The sequence below is a fragment of the Topomyia yanbarensis genome, chromosome 1, assembly GCF_030247195.1.
Source record: "Topomyia yanbarensis strain Yona2022 chromosome 1, ASM3024719v1, whole genome shotgun sequence".
NCBI classification, from domain to species: Eukaryota; Metazoa; Arthropoda; class Insecta; order Diptera; family Culicidae; genus Topomyia; species Topomyia yanbarensis.
The window spans coordinates 102,156,396-102,167,598 of record NC_080670.1 but is presented as its reverse complement, the minus strand read 5'-3'; the positions used below and the strand labels follow the sequence as shown (position 1 = coordinate 102,167,598).

Genomic DNA, 11,203 nt, shown 5'->3' with positions numbered 1-11,203 from the left:
GAATCTCTTTCCCATATTTAAGTAATAAAAGACCGCTCACAGAAATCCTCGCAGAAACAAAACCAGAAACATATGAATCAATAGCTCAGTATCTACGAAGGATTAACAAAAATGTTTGAGTTATAGTAACCAAATACAAAACAAAAATCAACCATAAAAACCAAAATACACCAAGAAAAACCCACACACTACATTTGCTCACAGATCACCAAAATATACTCGAAACGTATATAAATTGATGCATTTAGCAACACAACAATCCACAAGACCTGGCTTTATGGACCGACAGGTCTGAGCCATAAAGAGAGAAAAAAAAAATTCAATATATCGAATTTGAATGGTAAGTTTAAAAATATTACTGGAAATGTGATTGTTTCTAGTTTCAAATAATTAATATTATTTGCAGCACACCCGAACAAAGCAAATCAGCTCAACTAATCTTGTCTCAACATCCTGGATCTGGCAATCCGCCAATCAACATTAAATCGATGCAACCGCAGCAGTACCAACAACTCCAAATCCAGCAATAGCCAACAACCCCTCAAAAAAGGACCACATAGCAATTACTGCTCAAACGAACAACAGGAGTTTACGAATGATGGACACATCGGAAAACATTTCATCGGCACATTAAAACTTGTCTGCCACTATTTTTACCAGCGGTTGCCTTCTTGATTTAGAGAAATCGGAGTCAAGCACAAAAGTCATATTCCAGTCTTGGTTCCTACCAGTTCCTTGCATGAAAATATCACTGCCTCCACAGTGCTCGTGATTCCATTCCAGCAGCAGCAAGCAATCACTATTCGAGTGCTTATCGCCAACATTTCACAGCAAGCTCAGCAGCAGAACCACCTTCAACCATAACATCAGAAAATTAAGATTTCCTCCAGACCATGACCATCATCCTAAAGGTCGGTAGCAATAACGTTCAACCGACGGTATAACCTGGTCAGCAACCGCAATTAGTGCAATAGATCCAAGCCAAATGTAAAAGACCATTGACCAACTGCAAAAAAGATAGCAACAGCACATTCTAGCACAGTAGCAGCAGCATACTATACTGTACCATGCGGTGTGCAGGAGGACTTTTTTATTCAGTTGGTGCGGCAAGGTGAGACATTTTTATTACCTTTTGACGTAGGACTACGTCTTTGTTTTCGATATGGGGGTGCACTCTGCAAATTCTACAAAAATGGTATGTAACGAAAAGTGGTCCAATTTTAAACGCATATAATTCAGCCATCTCACGATAAATTTTCAAATTTTTTGCGCAAATCGCCCCGAAATACTTCTAAGAATAGATTCCAATAGATAAACCCAAAGATTTTTGATATCATAGCATTAAAAAATTAAATAATATACAACCTTGTCAAAATATCGCGCATTAACACACAGAAGATAGCGCTTCCCAAGCCCTGTACGACGAATTGGTGTACCTAGCGCGCAACGCTTCTATGAATGACGTCATCATCGATTATTTAAAGAACGGACTTGGCCAGACACGCTCAGTTCCCTGTTGAACGGCTGGCGAAGCAGATCACTGCGCTGTGTTTTTTACAGCCAGTGTAGCTGAGCTAGAAGTCCGTTACACTGGCTGTGGAGGGACGTTACCCTGTGTCGTCCAACAGGCGACCGCTCCAACTGCTTCCTAAATGCCGCTGTAATGCTGCCAGTAAATTTTTGGTTTAACTAGCACATGTATTTGCTATTTGCGCTTGAAATTAAGTAATGTAGTGGTAGTAATAAGCTTCCCATTTTGGTTTAAACGCAAGGAGAGTTTTTAAAACAGGATTTGATTAATTAGTTTAGCTCATCTAAGCAATTTTATCAATTCTGCAATTTAAAAGGAATTTTACGGAACTTGGTGAATTTGGCCCCACTTGCAACTAGTATAACCAACCTGCACAAAGTGTTGCATAACGCAGGGCTGTTTTTGGAACAAAATCATTCAGCCCTTCGCTATGCAAAATCACGACATTATAACAGATGGGCTAAGCGCGGCCGTTTCTTTCAATCGGAAAAGGCCGCGTAGAATTTTGGTGAAACGCGCTAATAGTGTCGTGGTGGTACTAGTTGTCTCTTTCGCTCTACCCATCATCATCAGCGTTGACTCATTTTGCATTGTGCGCTTGGGTTCAATGTTTGGAGCGAATGTGCAAAGCAATGTCATTATTTTCTAACTAATAAGTGAATGAGATATTACAATCACCTTATATGTTTCTTGTTAGACATGTTTTGTACATATCTGGTAAAAATAATTCGTCATAAACACATTTTTTCAAACATGATTCTTGATTTCTAAACATGTCCAAAAATAAGACATGTTTATAGCAAGTGGGTAAAATGAACAGCTTCTGGTGACCTGCAAAATTCCAATGCCCAGCGTTGGAAAGCATTTTCCGATCAATGCTAATACCCAACAAATCATGAGCTTTGCATACACACAGGGCATTTTGCAGGCAAAAAAAATGGTCACGGAAGAATTGAATTTTCATGACGTAATATTTACCATTTTACAATCCTGTGGCATCGAAAACACATCTACAAACTTGGGGTTATCCATGGGTGTTTGGACTTTTAGGATCTGTTTGAGAGCAACTAGAAAGCTTGTCCTATACATGAGATGTTATTATATTGTCTAAAATTTGATTTTTCTTCACCGGTCCGGGTGTTTTTTCCCACACACTAAATATTTTACATTAAGTAGTATAGTTCTACGTCTACAGTTCGTGCAACCCCATAAGGCTGCCCCTTGTAGTTTTTTATTTCGAAAGGATCAGTACCGTGTTTAGTACATTGTAATGTAATACCCTATTCTTCTTTAAAAAACTCGAGTTCACTCATTTACGGATATTTTTTATTATGATTTTTTTTCAGATCCAACACCAACAACATAATATCATGGTAATCACCCAGCAAGAGAACGCAGTGATAATGGGTCAACAGAAAACACAACATCAATATGCTCGGAATGGACTTTCTCTTTCGGTATGTATTTACCAGTAGCATCCCTCCTCCAAACATTCCTTTGCATATCTAGATGTCCTTATCAATTCACAGAACAAACATAATGGCACGTCATGTTCAATCGGCTAACCGTTTGGAATAAGCGCTCATCATCGGTTTCATGGCAGGGAAGTGAGCAGGCAAAAGAAGGCATCGTTTTTCCGCAAGGTCGCTCTGGTCAAAATTTCAGCGAATTGCAAGGAATAAACCACCCGAGGGACAGTACCCGTGCTGATTCAGGATGATTTCCCATACTTTGTACCTTGCTATTGAATTTTAATACCCGATCGAAACGATGGCAAGCGCTGCTGATAGCTGGGTCAAAAAGACGACGGATCAAGAAATTTCTGCACTCGGTAAGTGTTTTTTTGTTATAACCTATTTTTGAAGCGATCATTGGGATGGGATTTGAATTTTTCTTTTTAATACAAATAGGTTAGCGAACTGAGTACATATCACCAAGGATAAGGATTCAGAGCTGGCGGCTGGCAGTCCAGAGAAAAAGAATGCGGAAAAACCTAGTCCACCGGCAGTAGAACCAAAGCTGCACCTGATGTTTGGAGTTCGGTAGCTACGGAAGTTCTGACTCTAGCAGCTCCAGAAGAAAAACAAGCTGCAAGAGAAAATGGAGAAACAGCTTCCTCCGCGGAAGATGCAGAGGCATTCAAGTAAGTCGAAATCTGCAGAAAATTTTTAATAGGACATAGGGTACATTGGAAGCCTCTCTTTGTTTACTTTCTCCTTCGATTATTACGACGTCACTATAACACTTTGCACTAATTTTCCAGTACATAGCCGATGGTTTTTACTAAAATATTAGGCAAAGAGTTGAGTACTAAATTTTGAAACGACCGAGTAATAAACAGAAGAGAAAGACTCCAAAGAGAATCTCATTGTTGCTTACGTCCTATTCTAAATTTTCTCCCGAAATATTCAGTATCAGCTTTAAAATTATCCATGACTAATCTTTTGGCCCGGCCGATGCAAGTTTGCTAATGAAAGATGTTCGCTAAGGTCTAGTAGAATCAAAGCTGGATCTGGAGGTGCAGCAGAAGGATTGGTTGGTTAAAACTTTCGAAGCTTTGCACATGAAGCAGGAATTACTACAGAGAGTCTATGCGATGGGTTTCAACGCCCCTTCCAAGATTCAGGAGATGGCTCTACCTACTCTGTTGACCGGCCCGCCACGGAATATAATCGCCCAGAGTCAGTCGGGAATAGGAAAAACCGCTGCCTTCGTGCTGGCAATGCTCAGTTGAGTCCATCAGTTAAAAAACTATCTGCAGGTGATTTGACTTTCCCCCACGTATGAGCTGGCAATTCAGAAGGGGGAAGTAGCTGCCAAAATGGCAAAGTTTTGTCCGGAAATCAAACTTCCTTACGCCGTTCGCGGTGAGGAGACCATCAAAGGGGCGAAGCTGACTAATCATATCATCATCGGAACACCCGGCAAGCTAATGGACTAGGGTATAAAGTTCAGGACGTACGACCTAGTTTTCCATTTTTGTACTAGACGAGGCGGGTGTTATGGTCGGTGTTCTTCTTGGCCACGTACGAGCGCGAGGTGATGGAGTTTGCCGAGTACATCGTACCCAATCCGATCGTCATTCGGCAGGCGCGGGAGCAAGAATCACTCGATAACATCAAACAGTTCTACGTCAAGTTCCGCAACCAGGACGAGAAATTGTGTGATTACCGTCGGACAAGCGATCATTTTCTGTCATATGATGTATAGGACAGTTGTAAACTCCAAGTAAACTTATTTTCAGAACTGTTAATCGATCGAAACAGGTACGCAAAACGGCCGGTTGGTTGACCGGCAGGATGTCCCAGGATGGTCACTCGGTAGCGGTACTGTCCGGTGATCTAACGGTGGAGCAACGGTTGGAACGAACGTTTTGTCCAGGGGTAAGTTCCACCACTTGATTCTGGCTACAGCACCAGGTTACGAAGAGATTCTTTCGTCTTAGGTATCGACGTCGAACAGGTGACCATTGTCGTCAACTTCGACCTGTTGATGGATTAGTAGGGACGAGCCGATTGCGAAACGTATCTACATCGAATTAGACGCACCGGTAGATTCGGTAAGTGTGACTCATTCTTGTGATCCTATAGATTGTATTTCTTCCCACTTTTTTAACAGAACGGAATCACCATCAACCTAGTGGGCAGTGATCGAAGCATGATGATTTGCAGATCAATCGAAAAACACTTCCGGAAAAAAATTCAGTTGCTAGACGCGGAGAACTCGGACGAAATTGAAAAGATCGCACCGTAAAGTGTTTTCAACCAGCTACTGGTGAAAGGCGTAGGAGCTTTTTTGGGTCATACTTGTTTTGATTCTGAATTTATAATTTTATTATATTTTTTAAATTTTTTTTTCTTCCTTGACCTGACATAAGGTATACAAATGTAACCAACAGGCTAATTAATTTACAATTTATCTCTACCCAGTTCTATCCAAACATTTGAAAAGGGCCTAACTGCAAAATGTAACAAATTGAAATTTCATGTTTCCCATTAACAAATATCTACCCGAGCACGTACATAACGCAACATTTGATTATGAAGAATTTTGATAGCGATTTTACAACAATTTATAAAAGGGCCTAATTGATTTTTATGACCGAACTGATTATGAAAGGACCTAACTGATTGAAAAGTGCCTAACTAGCAATACACTCGTTTTAAATGGATTATAACTGACTGATTGTAAAAGGCTTATAACATCTTTTCCATAATTTACATACAGGGTCAATCTGACCATCAAATTAGAATTCAGTTAATTCGTCTAACTTTCGGTGTAATATCAGACTTGAACAGCATTTTTTGTGTGAGGTATTCTGCCGCTAGAAGCAAAACTGTCCCATGTGCTATGGGAATCCCTATACACAATTATGCTTCTTGCGGGAGTAATACAAGTAGTAGCAATATGCGCAATTCCTTCAACCTCTCTAGTGTTTCATGCAATAAGAATTACCACGAATTACTTATGGCAATAAATTTGAATTACGATTCTCACAATTGTTATACCAAAAATAGGTTTGTATCCGTACTGATTATTGGTAGCATTCCCTGAGACTTCCAGAGCCTTTAGTAGTAGCCATTGTTATCATAATCGATTTTTAACGTCAGCCAAAGTTTAAAGCCTAGGGTTTGGTTCGACCTGAAACCGATTGAGTCGGAGTCGGTTGTTATATTTGCGTTATATTTCCGGATTCCGAAACGTGTTTCGAAAGGTAGTTTCCCCGAGACATGTGAAAAGGCGGCCAAGGCAATCAGATTTGCTTCTTAATGGTCAAACGCCGATTTAGAGTTACGATTCGGACAATTACAATAGATTTGGTTTGAGCGAATTTCGATCATTTCCCTGGGTCTTCTAGAACCGGTAGAAGCAGCCAATTTAGATAGAAAATGGCCAGCCAATGATTTAAATTTCCGATTGCAGGAATTGTGCTGTTTAAATTGGTCAGACTGAACTTCCCCGAGACATCCGGAACCGTCACAAATAAGCATTATGATTAATCATGCTCGAAATAAGATTCACGCTGAGTACGTCACTTCCCTGAGAGCTTCATGAATGGCAAATAGGTTTACAATTGTTACTGATTTCATACACATCCGTGATGAATTAATAAAATACATCATTGAAAACATTTAAATGACAACAGAAATATAAAAAAGAAATAAACAACAACTGATGTCGTTTTCCAGTTATCAAAAGCGACATCTAACAGCAAACACACAGACTAGTTTTCGCGAGCAAATGTCAAAATTCCGCACGGAAGAAGGAAAAATATTTCGCGACCTCATTTCGCAAGAGGTGCATACTAAGCTTAAAGCTAAGTATGCACCTCTTGCGAAATGAAATTTCCTATACAAAACCTATGCTTAAAAAACGTCGCGAAAAAATTTTTCGTTTCCATTTCGTAAACGGTACGCAGCTCTCGCGAAAACGATAACGAAAAATGCAGTTAGCCGAGACACGGTTCGACAAACGATAAGTTTCATAATAGTTCCGCGAGACAGCGCTGCTTTCTATGCGCTGTCACCAAGGCAAACTTTTCCTTGCGAAATAATGGTCATCGGTATTATTTCGCACGGAGGCTCGCGAAATTTTGACAGGTTGCAATGAAAAAATATAAGAAAACACAAGATTGGTAATTTTTTGTATTTTTTTCATCGCAACCTGTCAAAATTTCGTAGTTTAGAAATTCAATATTTCGAATTTGAATGGTATGTTTAAAAATATTACTGGAAGTGTGATTGTTTCTAGTTTTAAACAATTAAATTTAAATAATTAATATTATTTGCAGCACACCCGAACAAAGTAAATCAGCTCAACTAATCTTGTCTCAACATCCTGGATCTGGCAATCAGCCAACCAACATTAAATCGATACAACCGCAGCAGTACCAACTACTCCAAATCCAGCAACAGCCAACAACCCCTCAAAAAAGGACCACATAGCAATTACTGCTCAACGAACAACAGGAGTTTACGAATGATGGACACATCAGAAAACATTTCATCGGCACATTCTGCCTTAAAACTTGTCTGCCACTATTTTTACCAGCGGTTGCCTTCTTGATTTAGAGAAATCGGATTCAAGCACAAACATCATATTCCAGCCTTGGTTCCTACCAGTTCCTTGCATGAAAATATCACTGCCTCCACAGTACTCGTGATTCCATTCCAGCAGCAGCAAGCAATCACTATTCGAGTGCTTATCGCCAACATTTCACAGCAAGCTCAGCAGCAGAACCACCTTCAACCACAACATCAGAAAATTAAGATTTCTTCCAGACCATGACCATCATCCTAAAGGTCGGTAGTAATAACGTTCAACCAACGGTACAACCTGGTCAGCAACCGCAATTAGTGCAATAGATCCAAGCCAAATGTAGAAGACCATTGACCAACTGCAAAAAAGATAGCAACAACACATTCAAACACAGTAGCAGCAGCATACTATACTGTACCATGCGGTGTGCAGGACTTTTTTATTCAGTTGGTGCGGCAAGGTGAGACATTTTTATTATCTTTTTTATTTCGAAAGGATCAGTACCGTGTTAAGTACATTGTAATGTAATACCCTATTCTTCTTTAAAAAGCTCGAGTTCACTCATTTACGGATATTTTTTTATTATGATTTTTTCAGATCGAACACCAACAACATGGTAATCACCCAGCAAGAGAACGCAGTGATAATGGGCCAACAGAAAACACAACATCAAGATGCTCGGAATGGACTTTCTCTTTCGGTATGTATTTACCAGTAGCATCCCTCCTCCAAACATTCCTTTGCATATCTAGATGTCCTTATCAATTCACAGAACAAACATAATGGCACGTCATGTTCAATCGGCTAACCGTTTGGAATAAGCGCTCATCATTGGTTTCATGGCAGGGAAGTGAGCAGGCAAAAGAAGGCATCGTTTTTTCCGCAAGGTCGCTCTGGTCAAAATTTCAGCGGATTGCAAGGAATAAACCACCCGAGGGACAGTACCCGTGCTGATTCAGGACGATTTCCCATACTTTGTACCTTGCTATTGAATTTTAATACCCGATCGAAACGATGGCAAGCGCTGCGGATAACTGGGTCAAAAAGACGACGGATCAAGAAATTTCTGCACACGGTAAGTGTTTTTTTTGTTATAACCTATTTTTTAAGCGATCATTGGGATGGGATTTGAATTTTTCTTTTTAATACAAATAGGTTAGCGAACTGAGTACATATCACCAAGGATAAGGATTCAGAGCCGGCGGCTGGCAGTCCAGAGAAAGAGAATGCGGAAAAACCTAGTCCACCGGCAGTAGAACCAAAGCTGCACCTGATGTTTGGAGTTCGGTAGCTACGGAAATTCTGACTCTAGCAGCTCCTGAAGAAAAACAAGCTGCAAGAGAAAATGGAGAAACACCTTCCTCCGCGGAAGATGCAGAGGCATTCAAGTAAGTCGAAATCTGCAGAAAATTTTGATTAGGACATAAGGAACATTGACAGCCTCTCTTTGTTTACTTTCTCTTTTGATTATGACGTCACTATAACACTTTGCACTAATTTTCCAGTACATAGCCGATGGTTTTTACGAAAATATTAGGCAAAGAGTTGAGTACTGAATATTGAAACGACCGAGTAACAAACAGAAGAGACAGACCCCAAAGGGAATCTCATTGTTGCTTACGTTCTATTCTAAATTTTCTCCCGAAATATTTAGTATCAGCTTTACAATTATCCATGACTAATCTTTTAGCCCGGCCGAGGCAAGTTTGCTAATGAAAGATGTTCGCTAAGGTCTAGTAGAATCAAAGCTGGATCTGAAGGTGCAGCGGAAGGATTCTTCTTCGCCGGTTGGTTGTTTAAAACTTTCGAAGCTTTGCACATGAAGCCGGAATTACTTCAGGGAGTTTATGCGATGGGTTTCAACGCCCCTTCCAAGATTCAGGAGATGGCTCTACCTACTCTGTTGGTCGGTCCGCCACGGAATATAATCGCCCAGAGTCAGTCGGGAACAGGAAAAACCGCTGCCTTCGTGCTGGCAATGCTCGGTTGAGTCCATCAGTTAAAAAACTATCTGCAGGTGATTTGACTTTCCCCCACGTATGAGCTGGCAATTCAGAAGGGGGAAGTAGCTGCCAAAATGGCAAAGTTTTGTCCGGAAATCAAACTTCCTTACGCCGTTCGCGGTGAGGAGACCGTCAAAGGGGCGAAGCTGACTAATCATATCATCATCGGAACACCCGGCAAGCTAATGGACTGGGGTATAAAGTTAAGGACGTACGACCTAGTTTTCCCTTTTTGTACTGGACGAGGCGAGTGTTATGGTCGGTGTTCTTCTTGGCCACGTACGAGCGCGAGGTGATGGAGTTTGCCGAGTACATCGTACCCAATCCGATCGTCATTCGGCAGGCGCAGGTACTACGTCAAGTTCCGCAACCAGGACGAGAAATTGTGTGATTACCGTCGGACAAGCGATCATTTTCTGTCATATGATGTATAGGTTAGTTGTAAACTCCAAGTAAACTTATTTTCAAAACTGTTAATCGATCAAAACAAGTACGCAAAACGGCCGGTTGGTTGACCGGCAGGATGTCCCAGGATGGTCACTCGGTAGCGGTACTGTCCGGTGATCTAACGGTGGAGCAACGGTAGGAACGAACGTTTTGTCCAGCGGTAAGTTCCACCACTTGATTCTAGCTACAGCACCAGGTTACGGAGAGATTCTTTCGTCTTAGGTATCGACGTCGAACAGGTGACCATTGTCGTCAACTTCGACCTGCCGATGGATTAGCAGGGACGAGCCGATTGCGAAACGTATCTACATCGAATTAGACGCACCGGTAGATTCGGTAAGTGTGACTCATTCTTGTGATCCTATAGATTGTATTTCTTCCCACTTCTTTAACAGAACGGAATCACCATCAACCTAGTGGGCAGTGATCGAAGCATGATGATTTGCAGATCAATCGAAAAACACTTCCGGAAAAAGATTCAGTTGCTAGGCGCGGAGAACTCGGACGAAATTGAAAAGATCGCACTGTAAAGTGTTTTCGACCAGCTACTGGTGAAAGGCGTAGGAGCTTTTTTGGGTCATACTTGTTTTGATTCTGAATTTATAATTTTATTATATTTTTTAATTTTTTTTTCTTCCTTGACCTGACATAAGGTATACAAATGTAACCAACAGGGTATCGTAAGCTAATAAATTTACAATTACAATTTATCTACCAAGTTCTATTCAAACATTTGAAAAGGGCCTAACTGCAAAATGTAACAAATTGAAATTTCATGTTTTCCATTAACAAATATCTACCCGAGCACGTACATAACGCAACATTGGATTATGAAGAATTTTGATAGCGATTTTACAACAATTTATAAAAGGGCCTGATTGATTTTTATGACCGAACTGATTATGAAAGGACCTAACTGATTGAAAAGTAGCAATACACTCGTTTTAAATGGATTTTAACGTATTATTGTATTATGACTGATTGTAAAAGGCTTATAACATCTTTTCCATAATTTACATACAGGGTCAATCTGACCATGAAATTAGAATTCAGTTAATTCGTCTAACTTTCGGTGTAATATCAGACTTGAACAGCATTTTTTGTGTGAGGTATTCTGCCGCTAGAAGCAAAACTGTCCCATGTGCCATGGGAATCCCTATACACATGGGACAATAGACCTTTC

At 40.5% G+C, this 11,203-nt stretch overlaps 1 long non-coding RNA gene and 2 pseudogenes across 1 annotated transcript; all 3 read left to right on the top strand.

Annotated features, from left to right (window-relative positions):
- The first annotated feature begins 3,974 nt into the window (after positions 1–3,974).
- LOC131696430 (DEAD-box helicase Dbp80-like) lies at positions 3,975–10,730 on the top strand (annotated as a pseudogene).
- LOC131677121 (uncharacterized) lies at positions 7,577–9,038 on the top strand. The gene is made up of 4 exons (XR_009303285.1): positions 7,577–8,030; positions 8,168–8,270; positions 8,343–8,645; positions 8,726–9,038. It is a non-coding gene; the product is annotated as an uncharacterized LOC131677121 (long non-coding RNA).
- LOC131693243 (DEAD-box helicase Dbp80-like) lies at positions 9,256–9,964 on the top strand (annotated as a pseudogene).
- Positions 10,731–11,203: the final 473 nt, after the last annotated feature.